General features: G+C 45.1%; 1 protein-coding gene across 4 annotated transcripts in view; it reads left to right on the top strand.

Moving 5' to 3' along the window:
• The window catches only part of EXOC6 (exocyst complex component 6), a 2,769,442-nt gene that overhangs the window by 2,453,516 nt on the left and 292,285 nt on the right, over nt 1-23,641 (top strand). The gene's annotated exons all lie outside the window — the stretch shown is intronic.

Here is a 23,641-nt window from a genome sequence, read left to right as displayed (position 1 = left end):
GAGTGAAGCTGGGCTGTAAAATGAAGCGGCTTTTGAAGATGCTGCCTCGGACGAGGTTGAGTTCTTCAATTATTAATATTGTTTATTTGTATACAATACAATTCTTAAACAATCTTTACAAAAATGGTTTCATAATAATACAATTTAAAAGCAAAATTTACAATATTTTAGCAATCTGAGTTCTTCAAATGAAAATGTTGCTCCTCTGCTGCTATCACGAGATGCAGATTCGACATAGGTTGACCACATTTTCAAAACCAAAAACGTGGTGGAAACACACTGAAAATGCGTTTGTTCAGTCTCCATCGATTTATAAGCACACTGCGTGTCCTTCACCGAACTCCTGTTAAAAACAAGCATTGGCAGAGCCAACAGTTTTGGCTTGCGTACAATCATTAGGCATTGGCCAGCCAATGCTATTAGATGCTCAGGTGTTCACATCATGTTGCATCTGCTACCATCAATAGGCAATTAATACTACTACGGCTGTGCCTAGAAAGTGCCTTTGCCATGCCTACACAAAAGCCCAAAGAGTGGGCATTGCTAATGCTTATTAAATTATTGGGGCTATCACACTACGACTCCAGGACTTCGGAACCACAATTGACTTAATAACAGCTTTGAGTAACTTTTCCAAAATCGGATCCCTCCAGTGAGGGAAACTATTAAACATGTCCGAGACCAGGCCATTGGGACCCCCTGCGCCCCCCCCCCTTTTTTTAGAGAGGAAATAAGTCACCATTGTCTCCTATTTGGGAAATTTAATATGATCCTTATTACTTTCCTGGACCATGCATTGGTTCTCCCCAACCTGCTGCTCATAAAAAATCCCTCGGAAATGAGACGTCCATTGCTCTTGCGTAATTGAGAATCTCTCATCTTCCCAGCGTTTAGTGACCAGTTTCCAAACGAGATTGGAATTTTTCGTGACTACTGCACGTGCTAAAATATACCATTGCTTCTCGATGCAAGTACTTTTTTATTCAGTAGCTTTTTATAATATTTTTAAAAACAAATGGCCTGCTGAGTGCACCTTTGACTTAATTTTAATACTAGAATAAGTATTTAATGAGATATTTTAAGATGTAACGCATATATTTCAATTCAGGTAATTTTGCCAAATCTTTGGGAAACTTCTTATGGGGTATTTTGAGGAAGACCAATGGGTTTTTGTTGACACTTGGCTGACGCTGTAAGAAATTAGCCTTGATTTGTGTGTCACCCTCACCTATCAAGATCTTCCCAAAACACTTCGGTTTGATCGTTGCTCATTTATTTATTGAATGAGTGTTATGAACTCTTTTCGCGGTATTCTAGACAAGTGTCTGAATTTATAAAGCATGCATGTTTTATGGACTTCAATAGGGAAAGCCCATAAACGCGCTTCAATATATTGTTCATTTTGTTTCTCTGGGAATTAAACAATGGTGTGTGCCGCTGATGTGTTTTCTTTGGATCAGAGCACATGCGGTTGACATGTACCACATAGGAGTTTGACCTTTCACCCAGGTTCAAAAGTCCCTTTCTGGCTGTGAACAGCACAGCGTGCGCTAAAATCCCTGTTTAAACAGCCATGCGCTGACCATTCCAGTTTTTTACATTTAGCTTTTTCCTTTGTGAAAATGCAATTAATTTGAAATGCCACACTGCAAACAAAATAGCAAGTAGCCGACGTGGTAAATGTGTTATTCCACTGATAATAACGGGAGCGCACATTTACAGGCTCCAGTAGCCTGTAAATGTGCGCTCCCGTTATAATCAGTGGAATAATAAATTAACCACGTCTTTATACCATTTTGGTAATTCCTCTTTTGGAATACACATGCTGTGTTTCAGGCGGAAGGGGCAACTACATTGGCAGGCCCCACACCCATAGTGACACTCGTTATGTGTACACGTTCACATCGTAAACCTTCAAGGAAAACGTTTCATGAAGTCCTCTTTTGCTTTGGCCTAAATCCAAACAATTCCAGCCTTTTCACTTGTGTGTTTGGATGACTTTGAACACAAATCTGCATACTTCGTCTTCATCGTTTTAATAAATATATGCTATACTTCCTATGTAAATACAAATGAAGAAACTAGACGCACATGTTTGTAAAACTCTATTTTACCCTGGTCAGGATTTCACACCGATTTCCCTTTCAGCTTTGTGTGGGTGCCTTTCTGCGTTAATAGGGCAGATGACAGTTCTTTTCAAGCATACTTACACAAGCAACAGAGCCTTTCTCAGAGTTCTCACAAGGGGTCAGGCTCTTGGTTTTTAGCCCGAATTTGATACTGCTGCATGAATTGTAGGATATGAAAGATAAGGAAGTGGGTCTATTGGTCAAGCCTTACCTGCCCACCCGGATGGTGCCCCGAGGTCAAACCGCTGATATTTGCAATGCTTCGCAGAGAAGCCGATGACAGGTAGGGGCTGGTACAAGGGAAAGCTTGACTCGTATCAAAGCTAAAAGGCTTGAGAATTGGCACACAATGAGTGACTGTGGCTAAAAGATGAATCAGCAGGATTGCCCTTTAAAAAGCGAAATCTAGCTGACCTGCCAGTAAAGAGGCTTGCTCTCCCTGCCACTCATGTGCTTGCTAATGGAAGCCAGTTATCTCAACAACCCCCAACCCATGACATATATGAACAGCAAGTAGAACTCGCTGAACTGAGCGAGCCCACGGTTTCAAAAGCCTCTTCCTGAAGTCATTCTTCAGTGCACGATATCTTATTGCTTGGCTTATTTATGTCTTTGCTGGTCCACGCCAACAGAAAAGGCAAATCTGTGCAACCAGATGATTTGCACTACAGAAAACGAGAAGCAGAATCGGGGCTCGAGTTGTTAAAATGTTGTGTTGTGATCGAAGTCACAACATCCAAAATGGAGGTCAGCCCACTATTATTTGAAGACCAGGGCCAGAAGTGCCAAGAGGACAACGCAGAAAGGAGAACGCCCCTGCACTATTTTGCAAGGTTTATTCATTTCAACGAAACGTCGAACACCGCACTGTTTTGAAAAAACACACCATTTTGTGCTGTGGCTGCATTTGTATAATCAGACAAGGGGAGCTGATCATATTGTCTCGTTCTTTCTATACATTGCCTCATCCCCATCTATGTGTGATTATTTGTTAATTTGCTACCCAAGTGATGTTTTTACTTTATAACAACTTCTTGCTTAAAATTGTGTGTTTTTTCAAAACAGTGCGCTGTCCGACGTCACGTTTCGTTGAAATTAAAATGAATATGTATTAATTGAATCTTGTAAAACAGTACAGGGGATTTCTCCTCTTTGTGTGATTGAAGAGCAGATGGATCTGATTGGATGGAAATTGGAAGAGAATTCCAAATATTAATAGCAAGAAGAAATGAATTGCTAAATCTGCCTAATGGTGTTCCGGGGCAGAACAAAAAAGGATGTTAAGGACAGAAAGAATAGCAGTTTGATCTATAGTCCTCCCATTGATTGCAGAGCCAGGACTGCCTTGCATATGACTGGTCCCATTATGGTATGCCCTAATTTGCTAAAACAATGAAATGGAAGATGCCCAGAGAAATGCCAGTGGTGTCGATTATTTCAAATCATCCCATCTTTCACATTTTGGCGTCTATTGTGACTCAGTTATGTCAGATCTGAAATCCTACTAATTACCAGGCAAACATTTAGGACCAGAATAGCAAGTAGCTATTGTTAAATGTATCTTTGGAATTTCCTGCTTCTCCCATTCAGATTAATTTGAACAGCCAAAGATTTAGAAAACTACTATAAACTGCTTTTTCCCCACCGATTTACCTAAAATGGAAATGTGTCTTCGTTTCTAGTAATCTAGGGCATTTGAGCCAAGTCACACATGCTAGAGCGCCACCCAGTAATCATCACTGGAAGTTCATCTTCATTCAGAGACACATGAGCAAGATAAAATGACTATGCACATTAGCCCAAAGGCAAGCCTTTCTCTCTAGAACATTGGGCCTCATTACGAGTCCGGCGTTAACCGAGGCGGTAAAACCGCCTGGTTAACGCCGGACTCGTATTACCATTCCGCCTCCGTGATTCCCGGAATTACCGGGGCATCACAACCCCGGTTTTCCGGGAATCACGGAGGCGGAATGGTGTAAATCCCCATTCCCATTGAGTCCTATGGGACTCAATGGGAATCGGGATCATAGAAACACCGGCAGCATCTTGTAATGCTGCCGGTGTTTCCTCGTCCGCCTGCAGGCGGGCGGTGTTAAACCCGCCAGGTCAGACCTGGCGGGAACATCACCTCCCGCCTGCAGGGGTCGGGATCAGGCGGTCCGGAAACAACGGTGGCGGCGTGTTTACCGCCACCGTTATTTCCGGACCGCCACGGTCGTAATGAGGCCCATTGTCTTTATTTTACAGGGCTGACTGATTTTATTCATAGCTTAATCGACCCAAGACAGACATTTCTCAATGCTGCAGACAACTGCATACCAATTTCACCTTTATTAGGGATCATCAGTGCAGTATAGTCTGGCAGCCCTGCCGTTGGAGCATTGGTGCATGTCTAGCAAACACCAACAAAGTTATGGTGGGGGTAAAAAGGCTTCAAAAACAAAGTTTTGAAAGAAACTTGTCAGCCTTTTTTTGATTTTCTAAGGGTCTTTCTTTTGCTGAATATTTTCTGCCTTCAAACACTTGGAAGCATCCAATTGGCACTCTTAAGTTCTGCATAAAACCAGTTAACATTACGATTTATAACAGTCACCTGGGGGAGAGTAAGTCTTCAAAGGTTTGTTTATAATAACTACCCTGGTTTTCTCTAACAAGTATTTACTAGAATACTTTTTATCCGTTGTCTTAAATGTTGACTGGTTTCACGTTCTTTGAAACGGTCATATATGATAATTATGGATGCATGATAATAATTTGTATTTGTATTTTATTTATTTGTAAAGCGCACCAGGCCCACAGGCATCAGGGCATTTACAGCAACACATGTTTACGGTGCCCTGTCATTATGATTCAGTATGCTTAATAGAGAATTGTAGCACAGATAATACAAATAATCATGATTCTGGTTAGTGAGAAAATGAGTTACATCAAAGTAAGTTGGGAATGAGAGAGAGAGAAGAGGCAGACAATGAGCTAGAACATCGGAATAGACCGGTTGTCAAAGAGCAGCTCTCGCATTCAGTTTACTTATGAGCACACATGACAAGTAGCTCACTATTTTGGAACATACTGTTGGCCGCATTTATTTACAACAAAGATACAATGATGCCCAAACGTGCATGTGTGTTCAGACAAAATTCCTATTATTGGTGATTCTAAACCACTTTCTAGGGCCCCTCAAAGTTCTGCTCTCACCCCCCTCCGTACTCTATTTGGATCACTGGCTTATTTTTGGTGACCAGGCAGGCTTCTCCCGAAGTCCCCCTGCCATTGCAACACCTTTTCAACTACTTACGGTATTGGTCGTGGATCGCCCATAAGGCACCCCATTTTTGGCCTAGGGTGATTGTAGAACCCTACATTGGTTTTAGGGAGTAGGCAGGTGGCAGCTGCTCTTTAGTTTTGCCATCAGTGGGGGGCGGGGGTGTTAGCCATTTTATTGCATTTGTAGTCCAGTGTATGTTTTTGGTAGTGCATTTTATTTAAGTCCTGCTCTCTGCCATTTTGTATTATATGGCTTCTTTTGTACATGGCAACCTTAGGTAGGCCTATTAGGGCTGTTCGAGCCATGTGGGCCTCTGTGAGCTCACGTGCCAGCCTTAATTTTGGGTCTGTTTTAGAACAGTGTAAGTCACTAAGCTCTGACCCACATCCCATGGGGAATGCCTGGGCTGAGTGGCAGTCCTTGTTGCCGACCTGAATGGTTGGCCACCTGACACTTTCTTCTCTAGTCCCCTCCGGTGATTGGTTGCTAGTGTTGGCTAGCCTCTTTTTACAGTGATAATGCTTTACCAGTTCATCCTATGTCTCTTGCTGCTCTCATCTTGGATCAAAGAAGTAGAAGGGTTTTCCGATCTGCTTGTTGAGTTTCCCACTATTTTCCTGCCACTGATGACGTTTTAAGACCTATTCTGGCTATATTTGCTGGATGCATGATTTGGGCATATCCGGGTTAGGGCTTTTTGCCTACATCCTCCTGCCATGAGTTGAGCTTTAGTCCTGGAACTGTTTTCCAGGCCATATACTGCTGCTGCCCTCGGTTTTCCTTCAGGGTCTTCCCCTTGCTGTGGATCACTGCTGCCACCTAGATAGCTAGTGCGACACTGCTACCCAATCTCATCTGCCCCTTCGGCGGACGTTTGTGGGCACCTCCACCACTGTGGCATTGTCTTCTGTGGCGGTGTCACCCATCCTTTGTCTGGCAAGCTGCTGGAATCTCTTGTCTTCCCTGAGTTGTCCTCACTGATATTTCCACCACTGGCTTGAGGGTTTCCTTCACGGGACGGCTGTTTGTTCTGCCTTTGGTAGTCTTTGTTTGAGCAAGAACCCTGTACTTACCTGGATTTTTTAGCCTTGCTGGAGCCATTTTACTCCAAACTACCACCATGAGTACTTACCTCTGGGTCCTGGGGTGGGTGATTATTCAAAATACTTTCAGGGGTTTCTTCTGTCTGTGGGCAAGATTCTTTGGAAGTGAGTCTCTGACGACTAACATTGCTGGTCTCCCTGCTTTGCTGCGGCTTCTTGGTTCTTCAGCCAACCTCTAGATCTCTTCATTGGCTCGTCTCTGGCCCTCTGTGGGGTTGTTTGCTGCCGAATTCACACCCTTGGGGTAAAACAGGGACTTACCTTAATTCTCCCCATGAACGCGGCTGGCCTACTGACTTTGTCTCGTGGACATTTCTACTCACCCTGGAACTTTCCTAAAGTGACTTTGTAGGTACTTACTAGCTCCTTGACATTTTTCCTGTTCTTATTTCGGGTTCCGGGAGGTCTAGGACAAGAACATATTTTCTAGCACTTACCATTGATATTTTATATATTTATAAAGACCTGCTCTTCACTTATCTGACTGTGAATGTATTTTTACACGGCAGCTAATTTTGATGACTGTGCATTTTTTTTTCTCTGAATTGTATTGCACTGGCAGTTATTTCAAAAATGTACCCTGATTTTTCTTGGAGGTATTTGGCTGTGTGTAAGAATGATGCTACACCGTCTAGCACTATTTTCAATTAAGTGTGCATTTGTATTATTCAAAGGCTATGCCCTAGAGGGCCAGAATTAATATGGAGTGTCAGTGATGGCACAAGGGGACTTTAAGACTATGTTGCTTGTGTGCTAAAATGCCTGGTTCCCTTGTCTTCCAACACCTTGTCTATATGCATTGCATGCTAACCATTAATTATAGGGCTTGCAAGAGTGGGTTTGTCTTTTTAGGACACTGTACTATGTGGTTTGCAGGCAATATGGATGTTTAACTGTTATGGTAGAATGTCTGATTCCCCCTTTCTCCCCCCTTCCCCCTTCTCCCCTGTCATTGTATATTGTGTTCCTATCTGTGATTGTGGACCCACGTTAAAACATAAAAGTGAAAAGGGTCCTCAAAGGCATTGCTGTTTTGTTTTAGATGTACTGTGTATTTGTAATGCTGTATATTATGTGCCCAAGTACTTATTTGAACTAATAGATATATATATGTGTAACATAATAAATGTCTGTATTTTTTCAATATATCTGTATTTTATGCTTCAGTGAACAAGTGGGTGAGCTAATTGTGCCTTTCCGTCAGCCTACTACCTCTTCCGTAGAGTTAAGCCATGTCAATCTGTCATGCTACTTACCCTTAAGAGGGCTTTAGCTTCCCTTTTTGGTTACATATGTTAGCCCCCCCTAGGGTTAATGGTTGTACAGCCCTCAACAGGGTATTGTACCACAACTGCCTTATCGATATGCCAACAATCAAATCTCATATTTCTTAAAACCATAGAATCATTAGTAATGTAAACAGTCCTGAACCTCCAGCAAGGTGAAAGAGCCAGCTGCCAACAGACCCACTGTGAAATCAGGCAATATGTAATGTGAACCATTCTGCATTGTGGTGGCCCTTTCGTCGTGTGTTTTTTCTTGCCCCACACCTATTGGGGATGATCTTCCCTTTCCAGTTCGGATCCATCGATCCATTTGACGCCAGACAGGGATGTCAATTGCACATGAGTACAAGGTATAAAATAAGCAGTGTTGCATAGCAATCTGCTGTGCAATTCTGTAGGTGTGCTAATCAAATGAAGTCTTGTGTAGCAAAGTTAGCTGTTTAAGTTGCCCTCTTCAATGAAAGCACATTTCGCCTACATTCCTCTCTTGCCCTGGGTGCTCTCTTAGCCCTCTTCTCTGTTCACTTCAAGTGCTAATGAAGAGAAAGTGCAAGAGTAATCATCTCCTTCACTCTTAAGTGCCAAAGGCATGTGTAAGAGTGCTAGGCAAGAATTTCTTTTTTTTAAATTGCAAACCAAAAGTTATCGGATGATACTTTTATTTTTTTTATCAACTTCTTTTAATTTGATTTTCAAAATTACAATAACAACATATCTGCCAGAGGAATCATTCCATATATCCAGTTCCGAATAATATCTCTGGTACAACATGAATTATAGAGTCATGTGGAGATATCCTGCAAACTGTTCTTACTTCCAAATGAACCAGTGTAATTATTAGTAGCAATCGATAGTGTCAAACAGAACTGTAAGAGGAGAGGAGCCCCGGAAAGGAACGGGACAAAAAAAAAGGAAATAATAACACCACCTTATTGCCTTACAATTGTTGTCTCGTGAAGTTCAACTCTGTCAGACATGCCGGTCTTAAAACTTACATCACGGGTTCAACAGGTACTTCAATATTCTAGGTTGGAAAAACATATGTTCTTTATCCTCCACGTAATCAAGGAATGGTCCCCATATGGGAGAGAATGTAGGCAAATTCCCTTCGAGCATAGCTGTTAGATTTTCCATTCCCAACAGTTCCCAGACCTTTGCCCACCAATATGCCATATGAGGGCCTTCTACGTCTTTCCAGAAGCGGGCACGCGTAAGGCGAGCAGCTATAAGCAGGTGTGAAATCAGCTCAGCTCTGGGGCCCGACATTGGGTAAGAGCCGTCTTCAGGTGTATCACCCAATACCATTATCTGCGGGACCATAGGGATCAAGGCACCCTTGATTTCCCTAATTTTAGATCGTATCTCAGGCCAAAAGGACTGTATGGTAGAACAGTGCCACCATAGGTGGCCTAAGTCACCTCTCTCTCCACATCCGTACCAGCACGTGTCCGGGTAATCCGGATTCATAGTGTGTAACCTATGCGGGGACAGATACCACCGGAAGCACAGCTTGAGCGCCCCTTCCCTCACTGCTGAACATCGGGATATCCCATGGGCTCTCCCCCATATTCTCTGCCATGATTCCTGAGGGATCGGCTCTCCCAGTTCCCTTTCCCATGCTAGCATGTAAGGGAGCTTCTCATCAATAGGAACATGTTCTAAAAGGCGGTAACAAGTAGCAATTCTATGGGAGTGATGGCCCTCCGAAACTGTCAATTCTATTCCCAAAGGTGGCCTAGTAGCAGCTTGTGTTATGGCAGGGTTTGTTACCCAGTGACGTAATTGTATGTATTTGAACTTCTCTGTTTCTGGAAGGTTACATTTCCCTTTTCATTGTTCAAATGTTAAAGGCCGGTTATTTTCAGAGAGATCATATAACCTCAGTGTCTTTCCCGGTGACCAAATCCGGTAGGATTCAGGTTGGAGACCTGGGGTGAAGGCTGGGTTTTGTGTAATCGGGGACAGCAGGCCGAGGCCCGATGAAAAGCCTCTTTGGGCACAGGCTTTATCCCAGCAACGGAGCGTTGCTGTCGTAGTGGGTAAGAGGGAGTCTCGGCGGGTACGGGTTGTTTTCGGGAGAAACGGCAGTAAGCTTAACCGAAACTGAGAGGCTGACTGTTCGATGTCGTGCCATTTGGGAGACTCCGGAGGGTCAGTCCAGCTTAACATTACCGCTACCTGCGCGGCCCTGTAATATCGTGGGATTGAAGGGAACCCCAAACCACCCTGTGCTTTCCCCCTCAGGAGGAGTTTACGCGGAATCCTAGGGGTGTTACCTTGCCAGACAAATCAACCTATTTCTTTCTGTAAGTCGAGAAGGTCTCGTTCCGGAATTAGTATTGGCAAGGCGTGAAACGTGTATAGTAGTTTCGGGAAGAGGGACATTTTAATTGCACTGATTCGCCCAAGCCATGAGATTTCTTGTTGCAGCGCTTCTTTTGAATCCTTTAGGAGGCCGGGATGTTGGCTTTCAGTAAGTCGGGGTCAGATGCACTCCCAGGTAGGTGATGTGCATGGAAGACCATTGGAAAGGGTATGTGTTTTGTAGAGTGGCTAAGACTTCTGGGGGCTCTGAGAGGTTCATGCCCAGTGATTATGCCGTGTTTATCGTGAAGCCAGAGATCGCCGCAAATTGATCCAGTAGAGTCATGAGATTGGGGATCGAGCTGGCCGTGTCTTTCAAGAAGCAAAGTACGTCATCCGCGTACAGTAAAACCATATAAAATTGTCCATTAACCTCAAACCCCTGTATCCCCTGATGAAGATGGATAAATTGTGCCACAGGCTCCACAGCCAAGGCGAATACCAGCGGGGACAAGGTGCAACCTTGTGTGGTTCCTCGTCACAAAAGCATCTGATTGGTCCACTGCGAGTTGACCTGTGTTCGAGTTGATGGGATTTGAAAATTAGATAAAACCAGACTAGAAAATGTCGGGCCAAATCCAAAGCCGCACAGAACTCGTCCCAGGTAATCCCACGACAGACTGTCAAAAGCCCTATGCGCGTCCACTGATAGGAGTGATAATGTACCTGGGATCTTGGGGGCCAGGGCCACCAGGTCCACCGCTCGACGAATGTTATCATGAGCTGACCGGCCTTGGATGAAGCAAGACCTGGTCCCTGTCTATTATTAGCGGAAGTATCTCCCCTAATCGGCGGGCTATGACCTTGCCATAAATCTTCACATCAGAGTTAAGCAGAGCGATCGGGTGATCAGACTTGCATGTCGTAGGATCTTTCCCCGGTTTTAGTATCAGGGTCATCACAGACTCAACCATTGTTTTAGTGACAGATCCCTTGTCCCACAGGTAGTTAAAAAGCTTTGTAAAATGGGGGGCCAACTCACTACGAAAAGTTTTGTAAAATGTATTTGTGAACCCATCCGGGCCTGGGGCTTTCCCAGAGGGGAGGGATTTAATTGTGCTCTCTACTTCCTGAGTCATTATTGGCTCTTCTAAAGGATCCCTTAAGGCTTGTGGAATCTGAGGGAGACGGGCTTGTGTTATCAATTCTTCCTTGTCCTGTAAATGAGGGGCGGCCTGCTGCTTGTAGAATTGCTCCATTATACGTAGTTTGCCTTCCTCTGAGGAGATATAGTTACCCGCCGAATCTCGCAGGGTGTCTATTCTGTTTCGTTTTGATTGTTATTTCAATTTAGCTGCCAATAACTTATTAGCTTTGTCCCCTCTTGTATAAAAGTACTGCTTTGTGCGTAACATGTAATGAGCTGCCCTAGCTGTATGATGTGACTCTAACGCCGTCCTTGCTATTCGCAAGTCTCTGAGAGAACGTCGGGACCCACTTTATGCGCTGCCTCAAGCCTGCGGGTCTCTCCCTCTAGTTGGGCCTGTAGGGTCCTTCTAGCGTTCCCTCTCTGAGCCGCCTGTGCAATGAAATGCCCCCTGATCACCGTCTTCGTGGCATCCCATACTGTGTCATAACCCTCCGTGTCATTTTCCTCAAAGTAGAAGCCTAGGGATTCAGCTATATGACTTCGGATCTTGAGATCCTCCAGTAGGAGGTAATTTAACCGCCAGAATGGGTTGCAGGACCGGGGATCTTGCATGGGGATGAGTGACAGCCTCACAGGTGAGTGATCGGATAGCGCCTCCGGAAGGATTTCAGCATCAGTTACCTGAGGTATGAGAGTGTCCGAGAGAAAGAACATGTCTAACCGGGAGAAGTCCTTATGAACTGCTGAAAAATAAGTGTATTCTCTCTCGTCCTGGTGAAGGAACTTCCTAACTTCTATTAGAGTATGTTCTCTCATCAAAGAAGTAAAGTTCTGTTTGTCTATTGAGGTTGGGGCCAACGTCTTATCTACTAATAGATTCACCACTGCGTTAAAGTCTCCTCCCAATATTATTTCCCCTTTCGCATGCTCGATCAATAGTTTAGATAAGGATTCATAGAATAGGTTCTGTTTACTATTTGGAGCATAGAGCGACACCAGTGTAATCTTCCGTCCCCACAGAAGCGAGACCACTAATAAAAATCCTCCCTCCCCATCTCACAACACCTTCAATGCTTCAAATGCGAGCTAGAATGGCGACCCCTCCCTTCTTTAAACCACTTGAGGCAAAGAATTTCATGGGATAGAGTCTGTTATTAAGGCGAAATTCATCTGAGGGCTGTAGGTGGGATTCCTGCAAAAACAGTAAGGCCGCATCCAGTGTTGCCAATCTGTGGAACAATGCATTACGCTTTAGAGGGGAATTTAGCCCTTGGACATTGAGAGTTATGCATTTAATCTCAGCGGTCGCCATTTAAAAAACGCTCAGGCCCTTCTGTTCTGTTGGGTGGATTCCCCCGCTTCAAGAATAAGTCTCCTCTTCTCCCAGATCCTCTCAGGTCCTCCCTTCGCATTCTGAATGTATATGGGAATGTCATCAAGCCTGCCCCGGTAGCAGAGTATTTCAATGGTGTTTTCCACCGTGAAAAAGTGTTTAGTCAATGACAATCAGGTGGCCAAACGTAAGTAAAAGTGCAACAAATGTTAAAAAAAAATGACGTGTAAAGATCAATGAAGGCGTGAGAAAAAGTAAATATAAAATCAAACTTGGATAAAAGTAGTTTAACACAGTGGAGATTTTTAAAGATCTCCTTATCCTTACCAACTTCATTACCACGTCAACAATGCGGGTGCAATCCGCTTGGAGCGCCCAAACACTTTCTTAAGAAACTTGATCTCTGCGGGCCGCAATCCGAGCCAAGTGCGCACAACAAGAATCTTATACAAGAATTAAATTAAGCTTTACGTCGACCCTAAAAAACCTCAAAGAAAGGTGCGCCCTGTCGATCAGTTCACCAGTGGTGTATCAACCCGAGGCTTCCCCTACCATCCTTTCTGCATATCGCTTTAGGTTCTGCACCTCCAGTTAGATCCGGGCTCGTGTCACTCGTTGGGGTCCCCCCCACCCCGGCTCACAGCCTGGATGGTCTGATGAATAGCGTTCAATCTTTTCCTCAGCATTGCAAGGTGCCCATGTCACCCCACTCTGCCGTTCCCCCATAGTCGGAAAAGGTTCCCGCAGGGGGCCCAGTCCGGCCTTTGAAAGCAACTGGAGGAGCCGGCGCTCTCAATCGACATTGTGCGTCTCGCCTTCTAGAGACACACTGAGCTCATCCGGGGCATGTTGTATCTTCCTATTCTTCTCAGCTTCCACCTCCTGATGGAGGGGTTGACCATTTTGTTGCCACCCCCTGGTTAGGCTTTAATGTTTCTTGCATCCGGGTTTCCGAGGAGAGTGCATTATTTCCTTCAGTCAGCCGGCCCCTTACCTCCTCACATAGTGTTGGTTGGGATAATCAAATACCAGAGAGCATGAGAAACCCAAGCGATAGTGTATTTTCTGAGCCTGGAGCCAAGCCATGACTTTCTGTAGACGCCTCTGCCTTGCTAAAGTATATGGAGAGAGGTCCTGGAATAACTCTAATGTTGCTCCGCGGAATTGTATTGGCTCCGACCTCCTGGCTGCTGCCATAATCTCCTCTTTCTGACTCAAAAAGTGAACTCTGGTCAGGACGTCCGGAAGCATGTTCCTCCTTTGCTGGATAGTGGAATAGACGCAGTGGGTCCTGTCCAGAGTCAGAGCTTCTGAGAGAGGGAGGTCCAACAAGGATCTGAACAATTCACTTACACAATCTGGCAGGTCTTGGTCCAATACCTGGCGAGGGACACCCCAAAGACGTATATTGTTCTTTCGCGACCTATTTTCAAGGTCGGCCTGTCTCGGCCAAACATCCTCCAGGTGTTCTTCGATAGTTCTTACCCTCTCTGACAGAACTTCCTGTTTGTGGGTTTGTTTGCTTGTGATGTTTTCCAGATCGTTGACCCTGGTTTCAAGACCTCCCAAGTGTGAGGTTAGATCGGCAAGTGATCGTGCTAGTGAGTCTTTGGAGGTTTTAATCTCTGCCTTGATTTCCTGTGTGAAGTCTTGTTTGATGGATTTTAACTTCTCTTCAAAATCTGTCTTTGAGAATGCCATCTCCATTGGTACAGCCGGTGTTGGAGCTGGGTGGATCTCCGCTGTAATTGTTTGTCTCAGGGTATCACTTGATGGCTGAGATGTCAAGAAGGCTTTAATACCCTGAGATTTTCTCCTGCCCACTGCTTTGGGCATACCCCACTGCTCAATGGGTGGGAACCACCCTCCGTTGATGGCCTCTTATCCCAGGGGTTCACTCTCAACTCCAAATGGGGCATTGGGGACTGATAGGGGAGCTACTGTCATGAAGCTCCAAGGGGGGGGGGGGGTCATCCGCCGCAGCATCCAGCAAATGCCGCCACTCCCAGTGTGACAACAAGCACGCCGCTCTCGGTGCCCACTCCACAGACAGCCAGACAGACGTGCTAGCGCAATGTCATTTACCCTGAGTGCTGTGCATGCCACACACTCCAGTGTAGAGGCATCTCATCCGAGCCCATTGGGGGTCACTCTGCTCCCCAGGGTGTCAGCCCACTCCAGTCACCCTGTGTGACGCCGCATGAGGACTGCGCCCCTGCCATCCCCGGAGGTCCCCCTTTGCCTTGCCTTGTCCTGGGTTGGACGTACGTCGGGACCCGCTCCTCCGTTGTCGGCTATGCAGGGCTAATGCAGGTCTGGAGGTCCCGATCCTCTCCAGCTTTGCTGCTTTCTTCAGCTCAGACGCTCCTGCCGCGTTACCTCTGGGAACAGAGTCCGGTGCTGCTGCACGTCCTCCTCCAGCCGGCCAGGAGGGAGAAGCTCCAGGGGATCTTGGCGGGCGCCGCCATCTTGATCTGCGTGTCGGCCGGGCAGATTTCGCCCGTCCGTGCCCCGTCTCGCCTCCGATTCAATGTGGGAGCTCCACCGGGCGAGTACCCATGCTGTGCGCTTCTCTGGGGTCCGAATAGCTCCCAGAGATTTGGCGTGTAAACGCTAATACCGTGTTTAGGGCGCTCGGCCACAGAGCTTACGATGAGCACAGCTGCATGGTATGCCGCCTGGCCACACCCCCTCGGGATGATACTTTTATTAAGTTTTCTATATCCTGCCTGGCAAAGGCCAGTATATGTCAACTTTATATATTTTTAAAAAACAGTCATGCAATTCCATTCTTAAAATAAAGTTGTTACATGATGCATAATTACAGTATTCATACTGTAAAACAATGCATCATCTCCATGCTTTACAGTAAAGTTAAGTTAGCGTATATGAATTTCATAATGTCAACTATATTTCATTTTGTTGGGTAAAATGCATCATGTTGACTAGAGAACTTTTGAAAATGTACATGATCGCATGATCAAATGCTTTTGATGGCAAACCTAGTTATGTAACCTGCAGGTTGCATGCATCTTGCAACTGGTGCTCAACTCATGACCAAAACCATACTCCTTGACATTCTATATTATCCCCCTGTTGCTTTTACCAGGTACCCTGAAAGTGGGATGACCACAAACTACAATATTCACCTAGTTTAGCCGGTTCTCTGCCTGCCACGCAATCCGCTCTGCTTAGTCTTTCTTTCCTCTTACATAATGATTAGATACACAAAGCGAACTAAATACTTACACAAAGTAGAGATCAATAGTTCCCTACAGTCTGTACATCTGCAGATCTACTACAATACCAAACACTGTAGTTAGCTTCTAGAGCTTGCTTTGATTTTTGCTTGTATTATATATTACTGCCTACAAGAGACAGATGGCCAAACTGTTTTCATATCTATTTATGTGTGTCCATTCATGCAGCTAACCTTTTACATTTACAGACAGTCATCTTTGGCTCGCAAAGTCTTTTTGCCCACTCACACAGTCGAGTAGATTTTATGAAGGGCGAGTAGCTTTTACAAGAGATGTTTCAAACTTTTATTTAACGTTTACTTTGTTTGCAGTAAATGTCAAATACAAGTTTCACTGTGCATGGCTGGCCTCTGAGTGGCAGCAGTGTGCCAAACATGAAGCATGTTTTAGTGACATGCACCATTTTACAGAAATCTAATTTTAAATTTGTTGTCCACCATTGCTATGGGTCGAATTAATTTCTCTTAGGTTGAATATGTAAACTAAGTTACCCGACCTGCAGGTCTAGCTGAAGTTTAAAGAATTTACAAGGCCTGACTCCTCTCACTAATGTCTTATTTCAGCGGTACACAAAACTGCTGTATTGATGCTTATTTAATGTCTTTGGTACAAATAACTTCTGGTGACATTAACAATATTAGTACAAAATTGCTAATCAAAAATATTTTAATTAGCAAACTCTGCTAATCAATTTTTGAAACCTAATTTATGCCCTGGAGTGGTGCCAGTAGGCATAGCACTGAGCTAGTGACTCCCGGATCCTATCCCTGTTGATATTCTTCAGAGCATCTGAAGTCAGTAACGATAAACATCCATTTATTTCTGGCCCTTACTGCAATCACCATGCCACATGACGAATATATCATCTAGTTGATCTTTTCCTCCCAAGCGCTTCCTTCCAGAGGGCAGCTTTAATGCAGCAAAAGTGGTTGCGCTGATTTGCAGTCTTCAATCTAAGGCACCAACATGCCTGCTGCCTTGTGATCCACCAAATCTTCAGCCCCCATTTCTGGCGTCACCCTTGAGACAACCAGAATTGGGCACAGCCCCTAGGACAGGGGTCTGCAACCTTTGGCTCTCCAGATGTTGTGGACTACAATTCCCATCAGTCCTAGCCAGCATAGCTAATGGTGAGGGATCATGGGATGTGTAGTCCAAAACATCTGGAGAGCCAAAGGTTGCAGACCCCTGCCCTAGGAGAACAGGTGTTGAGGGCGCTCCCATATGTATAATGGCATATGTAAGGAACTCATGGTGGCAACCGTAAAGACCGACACAAATGATCACAGTTCAACTGTGTTTATTAAACTGCCAAGGTAGGTTGGAAAAACACATAATCTAAACCTAAATCTGCAATGGGAGCAAGCTTCGACCATCAAAAGAAAATTAAGGCAGTCCTAGTTGTGTTGTGTTGTGTCAAAATAAAAAGGCCTATAGTAAGAAAAAAACATATTGCAATCCTTACTCTAAATACAGAAAAGAAGTGTGGGAGAGTGTTCTTAAGAAAGAAGGAAGTGTTCACAAAGGCAAAGTCAATATGTGGTACTTGAGGTCTCCATTCCCCACGTTTTCAGCACGGTACAAGTTGGGACTTTGGAGCACAGCACACGCTCGAGTCTTCCCGGCACGAGCCAACAGTTCTGTACGAGGTACCAGGTTCTTCTAGTGGTTAAGTCTCTTAACGAAAGTCTCTTGCCTTCAAGGGCCTAATGCGAGGGCCGAATGCTTTTTACAAGATCCCTATATGACCACTTTGACCCCCTCTTCGCCTTCTTCCAAGGCCTTCTGGTTATCGTAGTTTCAACAATCGGGTAAATGCCAGATTTTCCGGGGTGAGCATCCACGTGGCACCGGACTCCTCTATTGCTGGTTTCCCCCCCTCTAGCTTCAATAGCTCTTTATGCTTTCACAGTTCAATTAGATGCTTGCTACTTTTCATTCATCACAGTTCGGTTTCTTATCAACTCTCTCCTCGACTCACCGGCTGTGATGAACCGCTTGGCCTTCTTTCTGTTTGGAGTTAAGGTCAGTACTCCAGAGACCAGCGTCTCTCCCTGGCTTGATTATCAGCGGAGGAAGGTCTCGTGTATCGTTGACATCTGCTGCAACACACGCTGGCTATTCGTAGTCTTACAATTCCTTCTGTAGAGGTTTCACAGGCTTTTGTCGTAAAGGGCAAGGTCACTTCTCTGCTTGTCACCCTTTCGGTATGCGCTGCTGTCTTTCTCTGCCTCTTGAACTGCTGTGCTGAGTTAACTGTCATGTCGTGCGATCTGCCCTGCTCGTACTGTGCTCTCGCGCTCCACCTTTTATCCCATTGGGGAAGGGAAAGGGCTGTCAGGTGTGTGTGATTTTGGTCAGTTGCCTGACTTTGCCTGACCCTTGTATTGGGACATGTCAGGTAAATGGCTCTGGTGCTAGGCCGTCATCTTTCCTGCTGTGAGAAAGTGTTTCTGTTGGAAAGGGGGGGCAGTGTTTTGGAATATCCTACGTGGTAGAATCAGAAAAGGTATTCAAGGAAGGAGGATACTGGGTATCGCCCGTCGGTGTCCCACTCCCGCTCTCCAAGGACCCCCCATCTAGGTGATCCTCCCTCACTGGTCCCCCCCCAGGAACTGGATCCAATAGCGATGGCCGTGTCCTGGCCACCTGGATGACAGATCCCTGGGGACTAGATGGGGAGAGACCTTCAGGTTTCTCACATACCCTTACTTCATGCAATGTAGCCACATTTGTTTCACAGGGGAACCGGGAAAGAAAATCTACATTCCCCTGGTCTTTTGCTTTTCTGTGTTCCACCGTGAAGCAATAAGGTTGTAGGTCTAGAAACCATTGCATGACCCGAGTGTTTGGAGTCTTTACGTTGGCTAATCCAAACTAGGGGTGAGTGGGTTGGTAACAAGTCTGAACTTTCCTACTAATAGGTAGTACCTGAGATGGACAATGGCCCACTTGATGGCCAGGGGCTCCAGTTCCACCACGGAGTAGTTTCTTTTGCGTGGAAATAACTTGCGACTGGCTTTTAGTATGAGGTGTTCTAGTCTGTCGCAAATTTGGGACAGGACGGCTCCTAACCCTGTGAGGGAGGCATCCGTCTGTAACACAAACTCCTTTGACAAGTCGACTACCTTCAGCATTGGGTTCTGGCACAGAGTCTGTTTCAGAATGCTATAGCATATCTCTTCTTCGCCATTCCAATGAAGTTTCTGGGGTTCAGCGTCGTTAAACCGGGCTGTTTTGTCTGAAAAGTTGGGGATAAACATACAGTAATATCCTATTAACTCGAGAAAAGCTCTAAGGTCTCTTTTGGTGTTCGGGGTTGGTGTATCTAAGACGGCTTTCACCTTTTCATATTGTGGCTGTACGCTTCCATTTCCTATGAAGAGCCAACATGTTTTATGGCTGATTAGGTCAATCTGCATTTAGCTGGATTAGCAGTTAGGCCAGCGTTTCTGAGGACTTTAATGATGGTATAAAGATGGAAGAGATGGCCCTCCCAAGTTTTACTATCAATGACGATATCAGCAATATAAGCTCCACTAAAATCGGAATAGGGTAGTAGAATCCTATTGATGAGGTGTTGGAAAGTAGCAGGTGCACCATGTAGGCTGAAGGGGAGGACTTTAAATTGGAATAGTCCTAAAGGGTGTTGAGAACACGTTTTCTTTCCTTATCTGGCTCATATACAGGAATTTGCCAGTACCATTTGGTTAAATATAGTGTGGATAAATAAGTGGCTGTTCCAAGTTTATCAATTAGGTCATCGATGCGTGGCATGGGATAGGCTTTGTAGTCCGAGATGGTATTAACTTGATGGACGTCTATGCAGAATCTCCAGGAACGGTCAGGTTTAGTGACCAACATGATAGGAGAGGACCATGGACTGGTAGAGGGCTCAATAATATTTGCTTTCAACATTTTCTTGACTTACCTGATCATTATCTGTTTACAGGCTTCTGGTAATTGATATGGCTTTAGATGAACCACTTGACCTTTAGGTGTTTTGATATAGTCGTATGTGCTGTTTACTCTCCCTGGTTTCTCTGAGAATACATCAGGAAAGGAGATCACTACATGTTTTAGATGATCTTGTTGTTGGATAGATCATTCGGAAGGAATTAGGTCAAAGTAATCTATGTCTTCAGGAACCAGACAAACTAGTACTTTGGCATGGGTGGCTGATGGGTTCCCCTTCCACTCTTTCAAGAGGTTTATATGGTATGAGTGGACTTTCGGTTTTCTGACTGGTTGGGCTATTTTATATGTACAGGTTCCTGTCTGTTCCATTATCTCATAAGGTCCGTGCCACTTGAAGACAAGTTTGTTTTCTGATGTGGGTAAGAGGACCAGTACTTTCTGTCCTATGGAGAACTATCTTAAATCTACTTTTTTATCATAAGCTGCCTTTTGTTGGCTCTGAGCCTTCCCCATATGAGTACAAACTAGGTCTCAGACCATTTTTGTGTGTTCTCGCATTCCAGCAGCGGTTTGCAAGATTGGAATGGGGGCCTCTTCTCATTCTTCCCAAGTTTCCCAGAGCATGTCCAAGACATCTCTGGGTTCTCTTCCATAGAGCAATTCAAAGGGAGAGAAACCTGTGGAAGCCTGTGTGTTTTTCCTTATGGCAAATAATGCCCATGGGATCATCCGGCCCCAGTCCTTCCTGTCCTTGTCTACTAATTTTCGTAAAATGATTATTTATTTTTTTAATTTTTTTTATTTGCTTCTATCAATTCAATGATTTTGCAAAAACGAACTGAACAGATCTTACCATGTTTCTTTTCTGTTCTTTCTTCCCAAGCTTAGTTCAAATTGAAGTTAGAAGTTTGGACTTTGAAGTTACACTCTAGGACTTAGAAGTCTGAGTGGGTTTCACATTCAGTTTAAACCTTTCGGTAAACTGGAAATGGCTCCATCTGGCCCCTGTGATTTGCGTAAACAAGTCTCTAGGGCGTTCTTTAGTATTTTGGCAGTTGCTAGGGCCCAAGTTGTCCTCGATCCGCTCATCAGTCGATTCCACCAGACCTTTTCTTCATACAAGGAGTTAGGGTCGATCAGCGGTCTCAGGTAAGCTCTTCTCCACTTTATTGTTTCGGGGCAATGCAGAAGAAGATGTTTTATTGTTTCTGGCTTTCGTTCAGATCCACACAATCGACAGAGGTTTGTTTGCGATTGACCTCTGATAGCCCTTATTTCGTTTGTCGAAGTAAGTTGAGGCGAGAGCGCAAGAAGGTGGATCTTAACAATTTGTCTGGAAATCTCTTCAAAACTTCATTCGGCGAGTGTAATTTTTTTGGCTCAAAGTTCACATGAGTGAGAAGTTTATTCTTTCCTGCCAATGTTAGAGTCTCAATCCAATCCAGTTGATCCATCTTGCGTTTTATTCTCGTGGGGTTTTGAATTAGATCTGCTTCGCTGCAGCCATTATTGGCCAGAAATGCTCGCTGTTTAGCTGCCCAGCTTGAAAGGGCCTTGCATCTTCCTTCGACGATTTCAGAGTTGATTATTTTGTATAGTGGAGGAGAGTCCTGCATTATTATTTTTCTGTAAAGCGCCATTTCACCTGCTTCAATTGTTGCTTTTAAGGAGAGAGTTCCCAATTCTCTTCTGATTATCGAAATTCCTGTGGAATTCGGGAATTGAAGGACTTTACGCCAAAAATAGGCTTCCAGTTTAGGCCAAATCGTTGGAGGAACCGCTGGCATTGCCTCACTGTTAGGGAGAATTCTCTGGTTAGGCTGAATTTCCCTACCTAGTGAGTCCCCCAGCAGCTTTGCTGGATTTCTGGGGTTTCTTTTTTTCTCCTGCCAAGAGTGGGACTCTTTTACCCTCACTCTTGGACATGTTGAAGTGTGTTTTCTTGGTTAAACCTTGTGTTGAATGGGCTATGGGGTCTTTTACTCCATAGGGCCTCATGTATTTTTGTGATGTGGGTTACACAGCACCCTCTGTGCCGTGACCCAGGGGTGTCCTAGGGACTCCCCAACATAGACTCCATACCCTGGGACTGACTACTGTCTCCCAGGGCATGTAAAGTCACCAAAGACTTTGCTAGTCTTGAATCCTGAACAGAACCAGTACAAACCATCATATTGTGGACGTACTGGCTGGGGCAATTTGATTGCCCCAGGGTCTGTTAGTCGAGGGGGCACGTCTCCGTCCCCCCTGATCGAGTTTTGGCTGGTGGCAGTGGAAACTACGTTTTATATTCAACCGCGAATATTTTCCTATGGGATTTCCCATTGTTTTAGGCTAACACATTTAATTATTTATTTACGGTAGCCTTAAACCTACCGCCGGTTTATATATTTATTATTATGACTCCGGTTGGGACTTTTTGCCAAAACTTGATTCTAAAATGGCGTTGGCGTTCGCCTCTGTAACTCTGACCCAAAGTGGAGCCCTTTGTCCCACTTTTGGCGGGCTTCTCCACAGAAGCCCTCCAAAGTGGTGCCACTCTGTCTGGGGTACTTAGGAGGGGTGGAGGGGGATTTAGGCACCCTGGACTGAGTTACCTTGGTAACTCAAGTCGCACTCCGTCCTGATTGGCCCAAGTGGTGAGCCGGCCGGCTCACCACTTAGCATGTTTGAGTGACAGCTAGGCTGGGTGAATGGGGGTTTGCTGCATAAAAGCAGGGCTTTGGGGACTGGAACTTTAGAAGTCGCCACAGGACCAAGAATCCGACGAGGGAAGAGCTGAGCCGACCTGCTTCGACGACACCACCCGGTGGAGCCCTGCTGAACCGTCTCACCACTTTTCCCGACGACCGAGGAGAACTCTTAACGGAGTGGCTCCTTCCCTTGACTGGTGGGGACAACCAGTTTTCGCCTTCTTTTCGCTTCTCGAGGTATCTCGTGGCCGCCTTGCCAGTGCCAAGCACCCCGGCAACCGGAACCCCACCACTTTTTACCCCAACCACGAAAGTCGGTACAACCCTTTGACCGGAGGACTCCGCGGCTGGTTTCTTCCCGGGCAGTGCAACGACCTTCTTCTTCTGCTCTTCTGCGAGAACTTCTTCTCCCCTGACCGACGTCGAGCCTTGCTGCCACTGCCTGGAACAACTGCCACCGCTGGAGGATCCTTTCCGCTTAAGGTACCGTGTTCCGCCTGGCTTCCCTTGCCACCGACTGTACGGGGTAGATTTAGCCCCCGGCTTTCGAACCTGGGAGTGCCTGGAATACCCTGGCTAAACTTCTAAGCCACTCTAAACTCTTTCTAACTCTTTGCAAGACTTTGAATCCCTAATAACAGTGTGATCTTGGGCACATTTTCGCTCCGGCTACTCTAAGAGTGGGCCCTGCCTAGTGACTTTTGCTCACCTGTGACTTTGTGCTTCTTTGAGCCTATTGCAAGTGTTCTGAACCTTAGAGTGGTGTGTTTAACCCATTTCTGTTTCTTTTTATCCCTTCCTTAAACCTACTAGAGTGTCATCTAACGTTAAGCGCTCACCTCTGTTTTAATTATGTGGAGTTAACTTAGAGTTGTCTAGATAGGAGTAAGGGTTGAAACTGCTTTCATTATAACTGTGTTTTAAGTGTTTTTGCTATACTTTGCTAGAGTGTTTTCAACTTATGTGTTCTTAAAAAATAAATAACTATATACTTTTGAAACCAAGCTCTGGTCAGTGTTTGCTTGTGCTATTGTGTCTGAGTACATATTGTGTATACTTTGCATACTGCCTAACTCTTCTTGAGGGAAGTCTGACTGCTCAGCCACAGCTACCAGGTAAATCTGGGTGGTGCAGACTGCTACCAAGTGGGTTTACTGCTATACCTGTAGTCTTAAATCTTTTGCAGTGTTCCCCAAGGGA

The sequence above is a fragment of the Ambystoma mexicanum genome, chromosome 8, assembly GCF_040938575.1.
Source record: "Ambystoma mexicanum isolate Mex_15411 chromosome 8, UKY_AmexF1_1, whole genome shotgun sequence".
In the NCBI taxonomy this organism is placed as follows: Eukaryota; Metazoa; Chordata; class Amphibia; order Caudata; family Ambystomatidae; genus Ambystoma; species Ambystoma mexicanum.
Note: the sequence above shows the minus strand (reverse complement) of the source record. Positions and strands in the feature narration are given on the sequence as shown.